This window comes from Tamandua tetradactyla, chromosome 6 (assembly GCF_023851605.1).
Source record: "Tamandua tetradactyla isolate mTamTet1 chromosome 6, mTamTet1.pri, whole genome shotgun sequence".
NCBI classification, from domain to species: domain Eukaryota; kingdom Metazoa; phylum Chordata; class Mammalia; order Pilosa; family Myrmecophagidae; genus Tamandua; species Tamandua tetradactyla.
The window spans coordinates 154,717,179-154,739,068 of NC_135332.1; the positions used below are offsets into that span (position 1 = coordinate 154,717,179).

Here is a 21,890-nt window from a genome sequence, read left to right on the forward strand (position 1 = left end):
CAAAAAACAGGCAAGAAAGGTTGATGTTTTCTAGAACACTCTGGTAAAATTTGCCTTCTTAATTTATAAACAAGGATGATCACAACATTAGCAGTCACACCGTGATGATTCCTTGGGTGCTGTGTAGTTGCTTGGGATACCGTCTTCTAAGACTTGACAAAGGAAAGAATTGTGGTCCTATGGTGCGCTCGCTCTCTTTCGATCAGTAGCTGGATTATAAGTAGGGCACACTCAACCAGCTGCTGTGATTTGGTCTTTTCACAGTTCACCTAACTAACCAAATATTGATGTTCTTAAAAAAAGACAAATGTCATTATAAAATATAGTCATTATCTTCTATTTTCCTAGCCACCTTTTGATTTTATTTAGTATACATTTTATAGTGTGTTCTTAGATTTAAAATTGTCTTTATACACTAAATATCTCAAAATCAGATGTTAACTCCTTTTGTCTAGAAGCCATGCAATGTAGTATCCATATTTAAATATCGTTAATTTCTATCATTTGGTGCAGAGAATAACAGTATTTGAATATGTTTATAATAATTATATTTTGAAGTGACATTATTTTAAATATACTGTTCATAACTTCCTTAGAATTTTTCAGTGTGTTCTCAATCCTCTCCCTTGGAAATATGCAGCCTAAAAAGACATGATATTTGATTTGATTGGTAAAAGACATGGTATGTGGTTTGATGGGTATTGTTTCTTTCATTAGGAGATTAAATTAAGATATCCATATTCTCTTGCACTCATTAGGTCATCACTGAGAAATTGCCTTGAGCCTAAAAGAATCATTTAATTATAGTCTCCATGGCCTGGTGCTTTTGTGGGGTTTTACTGCCTTAAAAACCTTGCACGTAGGCCTGATTTTAACCCTACTTTTCTGCCTCGACCTTTGAACAACATGCTTCTTGCATATGTCCTGTGTCAGTTTTAGTTCCTTTAACTTATTTAGACATTTTTAGTTTGAGAGACTTCGCTGAATAAAATTTGATTTTTAAACTGCCTTTATTCAGACAAAAGGACAAAATGCATACAGTAGAGAAGGTCAGAATTTCCTTTGCATGTGGAATGTTGTTATTCTGGTCAAAGGTTTATTTTAGAAATTAAATGCTATTTCAGGCTTCACAGCTCACTGGATTTTTCTGTGGACAAGAAATTCAAATAAAAAAAGGACAGTTACAACGTCGTGATAAGACAGTGTGATTGTTTGTATCAATGCAACATTTTAAGAGTAAGTGACACAGGTCAGAAACCCTGGTGGCAATGCATGCTAGTGGTATTGGCTACATGGTTAGCACTGTCCTAGATAATGCTTTAAAAAGAGTAACCCAGATGCAATAGAATATGACAAATTTCCATGTCACAGAGGCCCTTCAATCCATAATTTGAGTCTAACTGTCATCTCTGATGGCCCTTGATGTTTCTTTCATAAGAACCCTCTGATATCAGTGTAGCTGATAAGCCTTTGAGATTTAGAGTATTAGGATGTAAGCTATTCAGGACCTGGGAAGATGTGCTTGGAAGATGAAACTCTTCAATTTCACAAGAACCAGAAGCTGGGACTCATAATTGGAAAGAGAACAGGAACAGATCATGTCTAAAGGAACAAACACCCATGAAAAGAGAAGATAGGCAAAACCACGAGTTTTGCTGCCTCTCAACTGTTTGCTCTAAAGTTTCTGACAACATTATCTTGATTGTTTCATTTTTTTATTCTATCTCATTATGAAAATAGTAATTTTTAACTAGGTGCATATGTATATGTTTGGTAATGAAAATCCAAAAAGTAGTTTGCGCTTAAAGAATGAAAAAAATTGCACACATGTTTTTGCATTAAAGTATTGTCCACTTTATAAAATTCTCTACTTTGGTATCTGCGGTAGTTAGATTTAATTGTCAACTTGGTCAGGTGAAGGTACCTAGTTCTGTTGCTGTGGACATGAGCCAATGATACGTAAAACCTCATCTGTTGCTCATTACATCTGCAGTCAGCTAGGAGGCGTGCCTGCTGTAATGAATGACATTTGATTTAATTGGCTGGTGCTTAAATGAGAGAGCTCAACGTAGCACAGCCCAAGCAGCTCAGCATACCTCATCTCAGCACTCGCAGCTCAGCCAGGCCTTCAGAGATGCAGAAAAGAATCACCTCGGGAAAAGTTGTGAGAACCCAGAGGCCTGGAGAGAAGGCCAGCAGAGATCACCCTGTGCCTTCCCAGGTAAGAAAGAACCTCAGTTGAAAGCTGCCTTTCCTCGGAAGAATTAATGAAATAAATCCCCCTTTATTAAAAGCCAATCCATCTCTGGTGTGTTGCATTCCGGCAGCTAGCAAACCAGATAAGTGTCATTCTTATTACTGGCTTCTTCCCTCATCTGTAAAAATGTTCTTCAGATTCTTTTTCCTCATATTTCCTTCCTTGGTCAGTACCTTGCACTTGGGTTTTTCTACTATTTATACCTAATGCAATAGCTTTTTAAAATTAAATATTTGTTATGAAAAATACAAATATACATAAAATATAAAGATTGCAAAATAAATACAACACAGTCATCAAGAAACATATTTTCAATATTTTGACATTTTCACATATTAATATATTATACTGTAGTTATATATATTTAACATAATATTTCATACTGTGAAAATTCATTTCTAATACTTTAGCATGTATCTCTAAAGTTATTCTTCTACATAACAACAATACATTTATAATGTATATTATATTACATACATTATAACAATATATTTACAACAGTAGCAACAATCACATTTTTACAGAATTAAAAATAATTTCCTAAAGTTACCTAATACATAGTTCATAGATTTCCCCAACTGTCTCTAAAATGTATTTTAATTTTGGAGGGTTGGGATCCCAATCAAACATTATGCACTTTTTTGATTATAGACTTTTCATTTGAAGATATATTTTATGTCTCTTAAATATCTTTTAATCTTCCTCTTTTTCTCTCCATAAAATTGGCTTTTCAAAGAGCCAAAGTCAGTTGTATTTTAGAATGCTTCACACTGAATTTGTCTGATTTTATTCTTATGATGTCACTTAATCTATTCCTTTCATTTTTGTTTCACTATTATTAATTCTTTATAACCTCTTAACAGTTTTGCTTGTCTCTAATAGTCCTACATTAAACCATCCTACATAGTGAAGAAAACATTTTCTTTAAGAAGCACAGGCCTGATTAAGCTTTTTTTCACTCATCATTATGAAGTGATGCCCAAATTCCTTAGAACCACCTTCAAAACCTTCACAATCCAGCTCTTATAGTCTCTCCTCCATGGACAAGCTTCTTTTCCCATCTACAGCTCCACAGGAAAAGCCCACCCAAGCCAGGAAAGGCCATCGTAAGTCAAAGGATAGGAACAATAAATGTTTGTAAATAAAAAAGTATGTATTATTTTAATAAGACATAATTGGTTAGATAGAAAGTTTTTCCAGATAGCACATGTGAAATTTCTGGTTAAGATTGGAAATTCCTAGTATGAAAGGGTCAAATCCCAACATTGGGATTTTGGGCAGTCAAAATCATCTTTTTACTAGGTGCTTTTAAAATGTAAACTATCTTTCTGCTCATTTATATTGTTTCCTTTTGGTTTTTAAGTTGAACACTAATATATGTGTGACAGAAATTGAATGCTTTTTTGTTTGCTTGTTTTTTTCCTTAAATGTATCTGCCATTACTGATGTTACAGATACTTATGCATGAACAAAACTGTTTAATTCCTTTAAAATTTTTAAATGTATTTTTATAAGCCCTTTTCGATTTTAGCTGTGTTTACTATTTTTAGGCCACATGCAGTTTGTCTTCCTGTTGTCATATGTAAAAATATGTGCAAGTCTGATGGTGGGTCCACTTTTTCCTTTTGTGTTATATTTGTAATATTTCCAATAATCAGAGATTTCCTTTAGTGAAGCATTATATGCAGGATATAAAAATATAATCCATATGGTCAATTACCTTAATAATCTATTTTTAAGGGTAGAAAAAATTTTATTCCATTCAATTATACATCACTATATATATATTACAGTACATTTGTTCTTAAATCAGTCAAGACTTCCCTTGTCCTCTATCAAAACACTTTCATTTTCTGCCTTTCCTGTATCTCTACCGAGAACCCTTTTTCCAAACCTCAAATTAACTTGTGATTCTAGCTCTCTCTTTTACCTCGATGCATTCATTCAGATGCCAGTTCATGTCAGTGCTTTTCCGTATTGCTTTTGTTCTATCAGGATGATAGCAAGTAATCATTCATCTGGTGCTATGTTCAGTCTTATACCTTTTCCTTCAGTCTACAACAAGTAAAACAAAATGATTGCCTGCACTGGCATTGTGGGAGCAATCCCCTTTCAAGAAGGGAGAGGGACTTTCTTAAAGTTAAAACTAAAACAGGGACTTTCTGAGAAAACAGGACATGCCTTGCAAAGTTGCAATTTAAGCAACATTAGTAATATAAGCTGGTAGAGGTGACCTACCAAGAAGAGACAATAATGTATATTATTGCTATAGTACACTATATACTATAATAATGTGTATATAATTGTTCCCTGATTTATAAGACATTCTCTGTAATAAAGAACATAAATGTCTATCAATTATTACAACTTCTTCTTTGGAAGTCTCCTAATTGCCTTCATAAGCCAATGTAACCTTCTAGCCATCGGTGATTCTTAATTTGAATTGAGATCTCCCCATTTGAACAGTTTCTCTTCCAATAAAACGGTAGCTTTGATTATACTGATCACTTTGTTTCTTTTAACAGCACTATAACTTTCTAAAGAATGCCACTATCTCTCTTGGCCTCAAAAATATGTCATTACATATTGATGCAATCTAGTCTCTGTGCTGTTGTCCACGGTCCTCAGACACCTAAGTTTTCTCGGTAGAGAGAACTGCTGAATGATCCTGTTATTTCAATGATAATACCTAGACTATTGACTAAACTCTTTTTTTTTTTCAACCAGAGAGCTGTCCAAGGTACTCATATGCCTAGGCCAATAGCACTTTCCTGCTGCTTCTGCAAATTTTATTGGAACCTCTGTCCATCAACCTGTCTTCTCCCCTGAGTCCTCTATTCTTTTGACCAGTTGATTGCTTGCTTAACCCCCTGTATATCTTGCACTTGATTAGATACCATGGAGGAAACTATCTTGGCATACTCTGACCACAAAGTTCTCCAGCATCTCTAGTACTCTGGCTGTGTTGTAGAGTTCTTTGTTTTCAGTTAGTGATGTAAGAAAGCACATGATTTCTTGGTTGTGTAAGATTCTCTGTTTTGAGTCAGCCATGCATTTTCATTTCCTTCTTAAATGTACAAGTATGAACATCATAATAGTCATACTGTGATTTTACTTATCTGTTTTCATTCATGGGTAACTATACATTTTATCTTCCTATAAAATAAAGGCCAGATTATATCCTAGCTGTGACAATCTTTCCTGACTGTGTCAGCTTTCATGGACCTTCTTTCTTTCTTTCTTTCTTTGTTGTCTCCTAATACATATAATAGTCCACAATGTTTCTCAGTTAACTATTTGAAGTTTCCCCCACTATTTATTTAGGCCTGTGTCAGATCTTAAATGGTTAGATTATAAATGGTGGTTCAGCATTATGTTTTCACTGCAACAATTATAATGTGATTTATACATGTACAGCTGCCTTATAAACTGCTCACCAGTTCCCTGGGTTTCAAATTTTATGGCACCATTTCAATGGTGGTGTAGGTTTATGGTTGTCTTTGAGTTTAGCTTACATGTAATGAGAGAAAGGGTCTGCCAGGGTGGATACTTTGATCTCTCCCTGTTCTTATTTACCCAAGGACATTCTAAAAGTCCTAGATTTGTATTTTTATTTCAGTTGCTATTGCAAATGGAATTTTTAAAACTTGATTTCTGGCTCTGATTGTTCCTTGCTTGTGTATAAATGCACTATTGATTTTTGGGTGTTGATCTTGTACCCTGCCACTTTATTGAATTCATTTAATAGCTCTAGGATCCTTATGTGGACTTTTCAGGATTTTTCATTTATAGGCTCATACCATTTGCCAGTAGGGAAAGTTTTATTTCTTTTTTTCCAATTTGTATGATCTTTATCTCTTTTTTGGCTAAATGCTGTGGCAAGAACTTCCAGTACAATGTTAAATGACAGTGGTGACAGTGGGCATCCTTGTCTTGTTACTGATCTCAGAGCAAAAGCTTTCAGCTTTAATCATTAAGTAGGATGTTGGCAATGGGCTTTTCATATATGTCCTCTATCATGTTGAGGAAGTTTCCTTCTATTCCTTGTGTTCTAAATGTTTCTTTTGCAAGAGAGTGTACCGTATTTTGTCAAATATCTTTTCTGTATCAATTGACATGATTATGTGGTTCTTTTTTTCCTTCCCTCTGTTAATGTGGAATATTATGTTGATTGATTTTCTTATGTTGGTCCAACCTTGCATACCAGGGATAAATCTAACTTGATCATGGTGTATAATTCTTTTAATATGCATTTGGATCTGGTCTGCTAGTATTTTGTTGAAAAATTTTGCATCTATATTCATAAGAGATATTTAGTTTTAAGGTTTTTTTTCTTGTGGCATCTTTATCCAGCTTGATATGAAGGTGATTTTGGCCTTGTAGAATGAGTTAGGAAGTGTTCTCTCCTCATCAATATTTTGGAAGAGTTTGAGAAGAATTGGTTAAGTCTTCTTGGAGTGTTTGGTAGAATTCTCCTGTCAGGTCATTTGGTCTTGAGCTTTTATTTTTGGGGAGGATTTTGATTAGTGATTCAATTTCTTTACTAGTAATTGGTTTGTTGGGAACTTCTATTGTTTCTTAAGTCAATGTAGGTAGTTAATGTGTTTCTAAGAATTTGTACCTTTCATCTGGGTTGTCTAATTTATTGGCAACCAATTGTTCATAATACCCACTTAAAGTCCTTTTTGTTTCATTAGGATCAGTAATAATGACCCCCTTTGCATTTTAAAATTTTCATTATTTTGTCCTCTTGCTTTTCTTCTTTATCGGTCCAGCTAATGTTATGTCAATTTTGTTAATCTGTTCAAAGAAGCAACTTTTGATTTTATTGATTCTTTCTATTACTTTGTTTTGTTTTATTTTTTATTTCATTTATCTCCACTCTATTTCTTCCTTCTGCTTGCTTTGGAGTTAGTTTGCTCTTCTTTTTCTAATTCTTCCAGTTTTTAGGTTAGATATCCAATGCATCCTCAGAGTTGAGCTTTCCTGGCCTTCCCAGCAAATGCAACACTTTCGCTAACTGCATCCCCTCCCCCCACCCCCAATGCAGACTTCTTTAAATCTATTGCCTCTGACCCTGTCTGGGGAGGGTGGAAACAATGCTGCTGTCTTGCTCTAGGGTAGGTTTGGAACAATAGCTCCCCTCAGAGTGGGGACTCAGTGATCTGAATTTGTTAATCAAAAGCTGGATCAGTAATCAGCTGTGCACACCCCTATTTTGGGGGAAGAGGATTTTTATGCTCCTTTCTGTTAGCAGTGGCTAGTCAGGGATTGGACACCAAGGTGACCTGCAGCAAGAGTGGGGGATGGATGTCTGTAACTGCCATATAAGAGAACAATTTACAGTTCTTTACCCTGATTTATCTGCTTCTTTCTCCCGCTCTTCCCTGGATGCTGTACAGTGTTCTTCTGGGTGGTGGAGAGTAAAAACAGTTGTTTAGGCAATTCCTGCCTGTTTACTTGTTGTTTTGATGGGAGGACTGAGTCCTGGCGATCCTTATTGCACCATCTCCCCTGGAAGTCCCTCACCTCCATCACTTCTAATTCCTTCATCTTGTTTTATTTTTTTAAAATCCTTTATAGCACTTATGGCTATCTAAAACTATGAATCTCTCTATCATCTTTCTAATAATGTACTTATGCACTTCCCTCTAAGGATGTGAACTCTTTCATCAAAAAGATATTGTTGCTCATATTCAGCACTCTATTTCTACTACCTAAAACAGTGGCTGGCACATAGTAGATGGCCATTAAATAATTGTTCATTTATTTAGAACATGGATAAATAGTTGTCATATCTATAGGATAAATTGACTTTTATGAGGACTGTACATCATGAAATATTTTAAAACCAGGATTTAGAATTAATCAAAATTGAATTTGAGTTTCAGTTCTAACACTTTCTGAACGTATGGTTTTGTAGTAACTATTGAAGTTCTTTATTTACTAACTCTGTAAAATGGAAATAATAATAGTACCTTCATTACATGGTTGTTTATAAGCTTAAATTCAATCACATTCGTAAAGGTATAGTGTTCCTTACATAATAGTAAACGTCAATGATAGCATCACTTGTTACAAAGGAAATGATCTTCCTGGAATGGAAAGAATGTGGAGCACAGAAGAGTATCTAAAAATGAGGCAGAATCATATTGATAGCAACAAGAAAAAAAGGCTTGGCATCAAACTAGGTCAAAATGAGAATTGGAAGTTCACCAGTTTATAGAGATCCAATAAATCATATTCCCTCATTCTGCTCTTGGGTTTAGATCAATACACACTGGTGTCAGAAAGATGATGATTGTAAGTGGAGGATGACTTAGATGGGTAGATGCAATGACTTTCCTTGTACTTCAGCCCATTAGAAAACTTATCCCCTTACTCAGTACTGCAGAAGTTGCTTTGCAATGGCAGGGCCTGCTCTGGTAAATTACCATGTGGAATGTGCAGAGACCGTGTACTTTTTTTTTCCACTACAGCAGTTCTGAAAGAGAGAGAGAAAGGAGCAAGCCCTGTTACTTTCCTAAAATCATCAGTCAGATGGATCATGTCTCTGTTTAGGAGAAGCCCTGAAGTCGAAGAGGGAAAAGACTGTCTTTCCATTATTGTATTTCCAAGTGATAAGAGAGAGGCATTCAAATAATTCCAATTGTTTATCACACTGCTTTATATTTTAATTTTAATGGTTCATTGCAAGTGTTTGGTATTCCTCAACCAAGTTACTTGTTGGTTTCATAAAATTCTTAGATAAATGAATCTAGCACATTGTTTTTAAGAAGAAATGATTACCTGATCAAGATGGATCTACAGTCAATATGTCAGAGAAGTACTAGGTGGATAGATTAGCTGCACTCCTTACAGAAAGCTGCCCGGGCAATGCCTGTGCATGCTTCAGGCAAAACACGTTATAGAGACTAAAATGGCTGCTGGAATGGAACCAGTGCTAACCATTGAATACATTTTTATTCCTAGCACAAGGCAATAGGATGACATAAAAATCTTCAGCATAAAAAAGATAAACATTTTCATCATTGATAGAAAGCTCTCACTTTTATAGACATCTCTAGAAACTTTTTAGAATTTCGATATTCTCACAGATAAGTACATTTTGCTTAAAAACATCAGAATTTTTGCGGCCTTGTCATTAGAATAAATGTAAATGTTGTCTGCAGTATTGTCAGTGGCCATTTACATGGAATATTGAAGTAGTCCCTTGTCTCTTTGACTAATTAGACATGAGTTGTTAGCTCTTTTTATTATTTTTGAAACTGCTCACATTAGTGTTGTAGATTTTGCATAATTTATCCAGTTCTATATATTTGAAAATTCTTTCTGTACCAGTGGAGTACTGCTTATTCACTGCCAATTTGTTGTGGGGCCATTATATGTAAGGATGAATTATCTTGCAGAATGATCTATTTATTTGAATAATGAATCTCTCCATGAAAAAAGATCTTTCCATGTTTTAATTATTAATATTTATATTAAAATGTGATATTAAATTTCAACTGACAAAAATTATTAAAAATGTACACATTATTAATTGTATAAGCTTGCTTCATTAATTGTACAGCAAAATTTTATCAGGGGCTCCTAAAGCCTTTAAGCCACTTTTTCCAATGAATGTTTCAAAGATTTAGACCCTTTGTATTTCTTTTTATTACAATCAAATTGTATCAACATAAGATTGCAATAGTGTAAGTGGCATACCAGCTATCTTTGTTTTGCACAATGCCATGTTAACTGAAATCTTTGCATACTTGCTTTGTACAGTTTCACAGTGACTGAGCTATGTAAAACAAGGGCACAATTCTAATATGCACCAGTTGAAGTTAACACAGTCTTGCAAAACAAGACTGGCTATAGTTTTTTTTTTTTTTTTTCTATGAGCAGGCACCAGGAATCGAACCCGACTCTCCGGCATGGCGGGCAAGAACTCTGCCTGCTGAGCCACCACCTAAAACTGCCTGTAGTTTTAATAGTGTTATTTTCCTCTATAAGTCATTAAGTGGGTATAATCAAAAGCTTCCTTTACTATAAAGTTACTAAAGTATAGTAAAAAATAATTTTAAAATAATTTTTAATTGAGGAATTCAACAGTTGGATAAAATAGTAGATATGCACATGGCATATTTCTATGGAATAATTACTATACTATTCATCAACTTTGTTTACTGAAAACAGAAAATATAATCAATGCAGGTATAGTGATATTACTTCATGTTTTGATAATCACCCTTAATTTCAAAGTGTGCTTGACCTTGATGATCTTTGTTTTTGCCCACATAATTTGTGTTTTTCCTATATAAAATTTAAAAATTTGCCTTGAAAACAATCATAGAACATTTAGCATCTCTGGTCCATATGTATTTTAACAATGTATATCCTAATTTCAGAAAGAAAAAGGTTGACAAATAATGGTTTCCTTTTAAAATAAACAGAATTATTTAAAGAATATTTTAAATAAAATATTTTTAAAACTTTACACATATAACTAAGATATTGTAATTTTTTTTGCATGGGCAGGTACCGGGAATGGAACCCAGGTCTCCGGCATGGCAGGTGAGAACTCTGCCTGTTAAACCACCATGGCCTGCCCAGATATTTTAATTTTTACAGATTATGCTACACATATATAATTTTATATGTTAAAATTATATTGCTTACATCAGTTTTTAATTTACTAAGTAAAATACATTTCCCATGTTTTTGCAATAGTCTTCATATTTTAAGTTTTGCTAATTTGATAACATTCTACAATTTGTTAGTAATTTCTACTTCTGCCTTTGCCATTAGAAAAACAAGATTCAGCTAGATGGTCTACTATTTAAGGAGGTTTGAATCCACCCAGCAGGAAGAAGCAATCCCAGCCAGACCTAAGCTCCTTGTTTTGCGTTAACACCTCGTTGATACATTGTCAAAGCAAATAATTTGAAAATAAAACTGTTTTATAGAAATGATTGACATTCAAAATTTAAACAATTATAATATAGCCTGGTACCTAATTTGTGTTTTATCATGTAAATTTGCTTTTAATTTGTAATATTTATGGAGATAAGTTGGTGTCCATTAATAATCAACAAGCTCATAGAGAAGCTTTAAATCTCTGCTATAAGGTTAATAGCCTAATGATAAAAGGGATTACTGATTCTAATCAAAAGATACTTTGATTTTGCACTTATATCTTTTTAATGTATGGTTAATTGATTGGTACCTCTTTAATGAAAAAAAAAGGAAATACCATTTTCTGCATTTCTAATTTATCTTATATTTTGTTCTAGTTTGCTAGCTGCTGGAATGCAACACACCAGAGATAGATTGGCTTTTAATGAAAGGGGATTTATTTTGCTAGTCCTTCAGAGGAAAGGCAGCTAACTTTCCGCTGAGGTTCTTTCTTACGTGGGAAGGCACAGGATGGTCTCTGCTGGCCTTCTCTCCAGGCCTCTGGGTTCCAACAACTTTCCCTGGAGTGATTCTTTTCTGCATCTCCAAAGGCCTGGGCTGAGCTGCGAGTGCTGAGATGAGGTATGCTGAGCTGCTTGGGCTGTGCTACATTGTGCTCTCTCATTTAAGCACCAGCCAATTAAGTCAAACGTCATTCATTGCAGCAGGCACACCTCCTAGTCGACTGCAGATGTAATGAGCAACAGATGAGGTTCACGTACCATTAGCTCATGTCCACAGCAACAGAACTAGGTGCCTTCACCTGGTCAAGATGACAACTGAATCTAACTACCACATATTTTGAAACTATTTTTCTAAAAACAAAAATCTATGATTGTCATACCTTGGTTTAACACACAGCTCTATGGTATCATTTGCAATTTGTCACATAGCATTCCAGTTTTGGCTCTATCATAATCGATTTAACCACTCTTCTGGTTGCTTTTCAATGGCACTGCTTGAAGTAAATAACAGTTTTTCATTGGCTATGTAATATTCCATGGAGTGACTGTCCCATATATCTGTTTCTCTAATTCCTAATTTATGGAAAGTTATTGTACTTTTTATGATTTTAGTATTTAATTTTAAACCAATTTTTTTTTTTACAAGTTTTAGAGAAACTGAATGGAATGTGTATAACTAGAACCCAGTTGGGGCAGAATGAAATTGTAGTGGAAATGAGGTAGGAGGCTGGGATTAAGGCTATGGCCAGACTCGGGTCATTTTTCCACACAGCGTGGGGAAGTTGTTGACTGGTGTATTTTGTAAAGAGCAACCTAGCTGTAGTTTAGTGTAGGAAATTAAGAAAGAGATGTTGGTTGAGATCTCTAGGATTTTGTAGTGGCTTGGACTTTGGGGTGAGATTGGGGTTGTCAAGAATAGTTTCTGAATTTCTAGTTTGAGTAGTTGGATAGATTATGGTACCATTTACTTGAACTTAGAGAAAACTAATTTTCTGTAAAGAAGTAAGAGTTTGTGAATTCACTTTATGTCATGTTAAAGTTGACATGCCTTTGAGACATCCAAGGGAAGCTCATCATTTACACTCTTCTCTCAGCAATCTGAGTGTTTAATTGGTGCTGTGTATTGTATTGTTTTCCTTTTTCGACTTTCTTATTCTGCCACCTGGTTTACTTGTACCTATTAGTGCCCTCCCACTCCCTTAGTAAAACCTTGAAATGTGATTTTGGGAAACGTTATGCCTCCTTAGCTATAGTTACTTTTGATTAAATCTCAGCATGAATGCCTACTTCATGAACACCCTGGCACCTTGAAGAAATGACACTGGTATTCCATTCTTACATACAATATATTTAGTTGGGTCTCTGATCTCATCCCCATAGTTGCCTCCTGCCAGTGCCCTTGATATGTTTCTCCATTCACTAACATAAGCTCCATTTTAGCCCAGAAAATATACTAGGATATGCAGTTCTGTCAATTAATTAAACTATGATTATTACTTCTGATCAGAGAATCTGTATTACTTCATCTGCTGAGTTAAAACTACTCAGAGTTTTAATATCATTTTCCTCCAGAGTTTGTGTGCCAAATCTTCATGCATTTTGGAACTTTAGCTGCTGGTTCTGTTTTCATAGACCTAGTCTAAGCTCATCATGTCCTTGGTTTTTCACATGAGCCTATTACAAATGCTACAGGCCTCATAGTGAAGCCCCCATGGAATACAAGTTGTACGTCTGAGAATAAAAGAGTAACAGAGATGGCTCTATCTCTAAATTTAGTATATTCCTCATATGAAGTGTATTCCCAGTAAATATTTATTAAAGTAATTGAGTGACCAAACTCAAACCTAAAATATTCCTTGGAAAAAACAATTTTAAACTGATTTTCAAAGACATAAGGACCATTATTTTGTGCAATCTTTTTGTTCTTGAGTTGGCCCTGAATAATATTTGCTTTCCTTGCTTTATAAAAGTGATATATTAACAAATCAAGGTAAAGTTATGTAAATAAGTCACAGAATTTCACATCCCTCCAAATTAAACAAAGATTCACAGATACAATATTGAATTTACAGAAAGAGGTCATCATATATATAGCCCTTCTAAAATATTAATGATCAGTTTTTGATATATAAATTTTGGTCCAATGTTATAAATATGGTGGATACAAAGTTTAAGGTTCCTTTTAAGCTCTTGCTTATGTAAGTGATTATGGGTATGAACAAATCCTTGTTATCAGGTAAGAGTTAGGGAACTGTCTTTTCCATTTTGTATGCAGGAACATTCATATTGACCAAAGCCCTCGTTGGAAGGCTTTTGATAGGTATTAGCAAGAATCATTAATTATAGCAAGGGGGAAAGTCTGATTTTAGCTTTTAAGAACTTCTAAGCTTATATATTTACTCTTTCTTAGCCAATTGCTAACAAATAATGCTTTCTCATTTTAAAAGCAACCAATGTCAGGTAAGATAATGAAACTCCCATCTCTGTCAACCTTATTATGACATAAAGATGGTTTTTTACCTAAACAAATAATGAATCTTTTTTCCTAAAATTCACATGTAAGAAGGGTCAGGTTTTCTACAATTCTAGTAAAAAATTCTGATTCTCAGAGGAATATTTTTGACCCATCATACCTCTCTATAATTGAAAAACTGCAAACGAGAGAGATACACAAATTCCACATGCAACATACACAACTTGAATTTATGTATTGTTGAATCGACTAGGAAGTTCACATCAATATGCTCAAGCTTTTACTTTTAAAGGGACTAATGGGAAAGCTATAATGGTTTGGGTATTTTAATTAAAAGATCCCAAACTTTAGAAATGCACATTCTAGTTTAATTGTGACATTTTTGCCTACTGATTCTTTTTCTTTATTAATGAGATGGCATTCAATTACCTAAAATATTCCTTGGAAAAACAATTTTAAGCCACTTTTAAAATATATAAGGACCATTATTTTATGCAATTTTTTTGTACTTGAGTTGGCCCTGAATAATATTTGCTTTTCTTTATTAAAGTGATCCATTAAGAGAGATTTTGATTAAAAAAATGATAGAGCAAGCCTTTTTGTCTTCTTGATTTATTAGCAGCCAAGTCAAATCTGTTCTTTGATATTTAGAGGAATAATTATATTTTAGATTAAACTTTTTTTAGTAACCAATGCTATTAACTTTGTGGCAAAGGTTTCATATGCATACACACTTACTCTCATAAATCTGAATAGCTGCCTCATTTGACTTTGGAAGTAGGATAAATTACTGGAAATAAGTACTGAATTTGGAGTTAAGGCACATAGAATCCAATTCTAATTACACCAACACTTCTGTGGCCTTATACAAGTCACTTAATCTCATGTAAAAATAGAGATAGAATGTATAGTTCAGTTGTTTTCTAGCTCTGAAAATTTATAACTTCGGCTTTACAAATTTTATTGTGCATTTATTAATTGATACATTGACCACAATTATTGCTTTATACAAGTTTATAATCAAATAAGACTTCAATAAATAGAAACTCCTGCAATTAAAAAAAATACAAGAAATCCAAGGGGAAATAGATAAGGGGTATAAATAACAAGTTAAGGACAGAGAAATTTGGATGTTTGATAAGTATATGACAAAATAAATATTTAGTCTCATTACACAGACTTGCACATGAAAAAGTAATAAACCCAAATAAAGATAATTAACTAGAAGCTGAATTTTGGGGGGCTGGGCAGAGGAGTATAGGACAGAAACTATGACTTTTGCTATTTCAGTTGAAATGCTGTACCCTGGCCCTTGCACATATTGGATTTGATATTGTGTTTTTAAAGAGCCACACTGGTTGTTCTCATTCTGAACAACAGAGAAGTAGCCTCATCTTTTTTCTCTGCTGTTCACATGTCAATTTTTCTTTTTCTTAACCTTAAATGTTCTTCTCCTACTCTGCCTGTCATTACCCTGCTAGTTTCTGTAAGTTACTACATCCTGGGGGCTGGGGTGGGGTATGTACTTTTCTCATGGAGCCTTAACTTAAGGATTGTTGGAAAAGCCCTGAGTTTAGCCCATTACTATTAGCCATTGCAACATATGGCTCAATATTTCATGGTAAGTTTCAAAACTTACATGATATTTATCTCCAAAGCCAGTCTGATGCACTATATACCTTTCCAGAAGTTGTGCTGTAATGTTCTCACAATTTCACCTTTAATCACAGCAACAGCCCTTAAAATGTCTCTGATTTGCAACTCCTGAACAAAGTCTCAGAAATCCTTTGTTTTGAGAAATGAATTGAGATTAAACAGTACTTTTAGAAGAACACTTCTGTCCTCAATCAACTCCAAGTAAAGCATCAGCTAAAACCTTCCTTACATTTAGTATCTGAGCAGAGAATAACATTGATCTATGTGTTCCCTTGAGGTTTTCTAGCTTTGCATTTCTTAAAATTCAGTGCATCTCTTGAATTAAAACCATTCCCATAATAGATTGATTTAAGACAGCAGCTCATTTTTAATATAGGCTTTTATTGGTGCATTTATTCTGTGACTATTCAACAAAACATTTACCTACCTGTAGTTTAGTATGAATGTCACGTATAATAATTACATATCCAGCTGGCTGCCATTTAGAACTAGAAAATAGATTCATTCTTCTCAGAATTTTATGTATCATATGCAATACCAGTAAATAAAATGACTAAATTTATACATTCAAAAAAATATCTCTACACGATTAACTTAAATTGACAAAAACTAATAGTATATTATTCTGGCTGCCACTCCACCCTTATTACAACTTATTAAGGTTAGCAAGCTTAGAGAATCAGGTTATGCCACACAATATATTTAATACAATCCTCAGGGACAATAAAAACCAGCCTGAATGAAGTATTACAAAGTGTATTGAAGAGAATAATTTACAGAGGCAGGGAGATTTATTTAGATCCAATGCATTTTTTCCTGCCTACCAGTGCAGCTGATTTTTAAAAGTCAATTGTATGAATTACAGCATGACTATTCTTTTCATAAGGAACATGTTTTCAAGTTAGCTGGAACTGCATATTTAGGGGTGTGAGAGAGAGATGAGTGTGGGATACATATCCTGAGAATGGACTAATTATTTCCAAAAGAGTTTCCTTAACAATTCTTAGCCTTGACCTTATAGCCTCTGCTCTTTGTCAACCCATCCCAATGGAACTTAAAGGGAAGTGGATAGCTTCAAACCAGGAAGTGAGGTTTACATTACTGAGGGAGTTTATGTGGAAGATGCAAGGGAGGAAAGACGCTTAGCAGTCTCCCTTAAAAGTGCATACTGGTTATCCTTGCTTTGCAAGGACCCACAACCACAAACATGGCTGTGCAAGCTGAAATCTTGCCAAACCATCCTAATAATCATGAGAAAAATTTTGAGTGTTCATTGCCTTGAAATATTTCTGTTACAACATTAAAAACTCTTACTGTCAGTTATAAATATATAGGGAAATGTAAAAAGATAGTAAATTTAATATTTATTTAGTATACTATATTTCAAACAGTAGAAACACTGATGACTTGTTTGTAAGAAGACGTAGAAAGTCTCTCCCTAGGCTGGCGCTCGGCAAGAAAAGGGCCATTTTCAGTTCGAGTGCAAAGATCGTGAAGCCCAATGGCAAAAAGCCAGATGAATTAGAGTCTGGCATTTCTCAGGCTCTTCTTGGGCTGGAGATGAACTGAGACCTAAGGGCCCAGTTAAGGGAGCTGAATATAACAACAGCCAAGGAAATTGAAGTTGGTGATGGTTGGAAAGCTATTATAATTTTTGTTCCCATTCTGAAGTCTTTCCAGAAAATCCAAGTCCAGCCAGTCTGGGAATTGGAGGAAAAGTTTAATGGAAAGCACACTGTGTTTATTGCTCAGGAAAATTCTGCCTAAACCAACTAGAAAAAGCTGTAAAAAAAATAAGCAAAAGTGTTCAGGAGCCATACTCTGACAGCTGTGCAAGATGGCAATCCTTGAAGACTTGGTATCCCTGAGTGAAACTGTACGAAGAGAAACTATGTAAAACCAAACGGCAGCTGGCTAAGAAAGGCTCATTTGAACAAAGCACAGTGGAACAATGTAGAACACAAGGTTGAAACTTTTTTTGATGTGTGTAAGAAACTCACAGGCAAGGATGTGGATTTTGAATTTCCAGAGTTTCAATTATAAGCCAAAATGACTAAATAAAATATCATTCTCAAAAGAAAAAAAAAGACTTATCAAGGGTAGCTTGAACAGTGCTTGCCTTTTTCTTCTTGTTGTACGGTTACGATATGAAACAAGCATCTTTCCTATGCCTCGGCAAATTGTAATATTCTCTTCTAAGTTTAACTCAGCCTCCAATATCTTATTCTCTGAGTTTTCAATGTTGTGAAATGTTTCGATAAGTTCCTTTAAAATGAGTTTTTTTTTTTTTTGCCAGTGTCACTTTCTCTGGGCAGCTTCATCATTTTCATCTCAATCTCTTTTCTTATTTATTTGCGAAGTTTGCCTTTGTTACACTCGTGTGACTGAGCATCTGAAGTCTTTTGAATGGCGGCATTGTCAGCATTCCCAAAGTCAGCTGTTTCTTCTGTAACTCATTTTATAAAGATAAAGTAAAATTTATATTTTACTTTCAGTATCACCAATCTTTGTTTCCTTGCTGCACTTTCATCTTTGTTGACCAAGTCCCTCTTTTGATTATTCACTTTTGTATAATGCCACATGGGTTTATCTCTACAAGACAAGAAGGCTCACACTTATACACTTGACTGTCTGTGCATGATATGGGTAACAGATGTACAGTGACATCATCAACAATGGTTGAAAGTAGTGATGTGATTGGTCACTGATCATTATGCACATTCATTATTTGTGTGGTGATTTGTGGAGTAAGAAGCTACCAGTGAAGTTGTATTTTATACAGTTACTCACAGTCAATAGACTGTGTGTCATTTGAAATTTGAACACATTGAGGGATAGTGTTATTTAGCCAAACAGTGGTAATGGAAATTCATGTGTATTAGAGCTATGCTGCTGCTATGTTTGATATTACTATCAATATATCAATGCTATCTTTATTCTTATCACTTTTAATTGTCTTTTATTGATTGCCTATTATGTACCAGACACTACTTGGCTCCATCTGAAATTTATTGCATTTCGTCCTTACATGACACTCCTGAAGTATTATGATCTCTATTTTGCTGGTAAGGAAACTCAGATATAATTACTTAAGAGATGTTTCTAAGGCTGCCTCAATAAATGGCACAGCTACAGCTAAGACAGTCTGATTCCAAAGCCTATGGTAGTTTTGGATTTCACTTTGACTCTTTTTCAATGGGTCCTGTGAACAAAGATTTCTTGAAACTCGTTAAAATTCTCACTGGGGCTTTGAAAATAGTTCATCTTGGGATAAGAAGTTTTACTTGCTTATGACCTATTTTGTGAAGAAGTATAGTAGAACACATCCTAACTGATGTCATTTATTAAGGTCCAAATATAAGTACAGTTTATTTAATACTGTTCATTCTGATCCTCCAAACCAGTGCTACAAAGAAATTTCTGAGTGTTTTGTTTCACAAAACTTCTACCTAGAACTTTTAAGAGAGTGCTCAATAACCCTCTAGGATTTGGAGTCCACTGATATTGAATTATTTTGCTCTATTCTGTGTACTGCCAGTGTAGCACATAGAATAGTACTGAATTTTGTGAGGTCAAATGAGCTTTGCTTTAATCAAGGTGCAGAGTCACAATGATTCTGTCCTAAACAAAGCTTTCCCAGGCGTACTTTTAATAATATTCTTACCAACTGGCTATTCTAGCAAAGGAAATAGAATATTAGAATTATCACACTTCTATTTCCTTTTCCACTGTTTGCCTCTTTGCTTTGGTTCAACACTTTAAACACCTAATGGGTGTTTTTTTTTTTTTTTTACAATTATAAATTGAATGGGAATTAGCTTGAACAAGCCTTTTCATAGCTCATGAGAATGTCTAATTTATATTATTTATGTGCTTTTTCATAAATTCTGCTTTGATGTTAATTTTCCTTTGACATGATAAATAATAGCTAATTATATGATGATCTGAGACCAATTTGGGATTGTTTTCCTGAAATCTAAGATTGAAAAAAATCTTCTTTGAATGCAGTTGCTTTTTCCAGTAGTAAATTGATATTTATGTGGTTTAATTTAACTCACCGAAGCTGGGAAGCCCCCAGAACATTGTGGGCCTAACGAGACGCCCTGTCTTCCAGCTCTTCCAGCCAGTCACTCAGCTCACTGAGTGTGCCAGGTTCAATGACAGTCCCAGAAAGAGCGGCCTCGGATTAAATTTATGGAGTTGATGGATGGATTTCGTTTCCCGGGTCATTGTTCTTGTTGAGGTTGTTTTTGCAAATCAGGTGTGTGAAGTAAGAGTCAACAAAAGAGAAAACTTGGGAATGCTTTTAAAATACTCAAATAAAATCTCTTAGCAAACAATTTAAGAGCTAATTGATCAATGTCTGTAAAGTGATTATATCACTGTGTGGGGATTATTTTGCCCTTAAAATATTCTCAGTTTTGTATTTAGGGTATTCTATTCCACTCTTTGTTACTACCTATCACCTAGTAAAATGTGATGACATTTAGTAGGACAAGGTAGTCATATGCTACCAAACTGATGTCAACTTTAATTATATGTCAATCATTTCAGGAGTCCCCATGGATTACATATTCTTACCATAAAACTGGGGTCTTTGTTATAATTATGTCTGCTTTTAGTTTTATTATAAGCCACCTTATTTTGAAATGCTATCATCACAAGGAATGAGGTGCTGGGGGGATGATTTGTTATTTTGAGTCTTTAGTAGAATCTCTGTACAGCCAATTTAAAGTTGTGTACAACTTGCTGTATCTCAGTTGTGACCTCCCTGAGACTGTATACAAAATTGTGCATGCCTTTGTACATTTTTCTAGAGAGTACTCACCTAGATACCAAAAAAAACTAAGAAAGACTGTTTCCACCAGTTTCTCCATTTTATTCTTTACCTTATAAAATTTTTTCACTCTTAGCAAAATAGTTCCTAGCAGTGCCTCAGTTGGTTTTCCATAGTCATGTCCATCCATCACAGTCCACCATGGTAGTATCTCATTAGTGAACATTTGTAGACTCTGTACTGGAACTGCTGGCTTGTTCTTGCATATGTGCAGTTGTTGTCACACTGGATATGTTTCTACCTCTGTCTCTGCATTTGGCAGATTTTTCTTTGCATATAGCCTGCCCTTACCTGTGTTTAGGCATCTACCTTAGTACAGGAAAAAAAAAAAGATAGGACCTTTGGCAAGGCAGCCTTAAGTTTGGTTACATTTACTTTTTTTTTTTTTAGCATCAAATTATTTTGTTTTTGTATTTTAAAGTCCTCAGAATACCCACGCTCCTTAAAGGAAAATTTAAGAGAAGAAATATTAAAAGGAAAAAAAATAGAAAGAAATCTTTAAGGCTGAACATAAAAGTATGTGTGGTATATTCTACAGAGGAACTCTTCCTATTAGACATAATAGGTATTTCTACCATTCTATTGTGACACCAAGATAAAGCCATATATTCTATCTAGGCACCCTGTTCCTTACAGCAAACATCCTTGTTAGTTATCTTCTCAGCTCCTCTCAATTTCCAAGTAGAAAGTCTCCTTCCCTATTCTCCAACCACAAGGCTTAAGTGAGGTTGCCTGGTTCCAAGAACATGAGCTCATCACTCTACCCATCTCTCTGGTCATAGTATGACCCAATTAGCACCCCCCCCCCCCCAAAAAAAAGGACTTTTGTTTAACTACTAGAAGATAGAAACTCTATCCAAGGCAAGAAGATGTAGTCTGAACCTGCTACACTCACACTGAACCTTGAGGAAGGGAAAAGCTGATCTGAGAAGGGCCAACACGTGAGGGTGAGCAGCACTGAGTAAAGAGTAAGAGCCTCTATAGCAACTCATACCTGAACCTGGATTTATTCAGGGATTATTCAGTTAGGTGATTCATAAATATCCTGCTTTCATTATTAAGCCAATTTAAGGTGAGCCTATCATATAACATGGATGGAGCCTAGCTGAAGTACAAGGGCTGGGGATTTTGGTCAAACTGTGACTTGAGAGATATTTGCATTCTGGCGCATCACTCTCCCACTCCTCCACCACCCCCATGGCACCCATGCTCTCAGGGTGCCTTTGGCAGTCAGAGATCACATGGTGAGACTTCATGGGT

The 21,890-nt window shown here is 34.8% G+C and overlaps 1 long non-coding RNA gene and 1 pseudogene across 12 annotated transcripts in view; both read left to right on the forward strand.

Annotated features, from left to right (window-relative positions):
• LOC143686445 (uncharacterized) overlaps positions 1-21,890 on the forward strand; it is a 275,383-nt gene that overhangs the window by 14,329 nt on the left and 239,164 nt on the right. The window contains exon 2 of one of the 12 annotated variants that reach the window (XR_013177151.1): positions 10,784-10,819. The exons of the other annotated variants lie outside the window; for them this stretch is intronic. This is a non-coding gene — a long non-coding RNA (uncharacterized LOC143686445). The remainder of the gene's footprint in view (positions 1-10,783; positions 10,820-21,890) is intronic. 12 annotated transcript variants of the gene reach the window in all.
• On the forward strand, positions 13,873-17,836 carry LOC143685746 (small ribosomal subunit protein eS7 pseudogene; annotated as a pseudogene).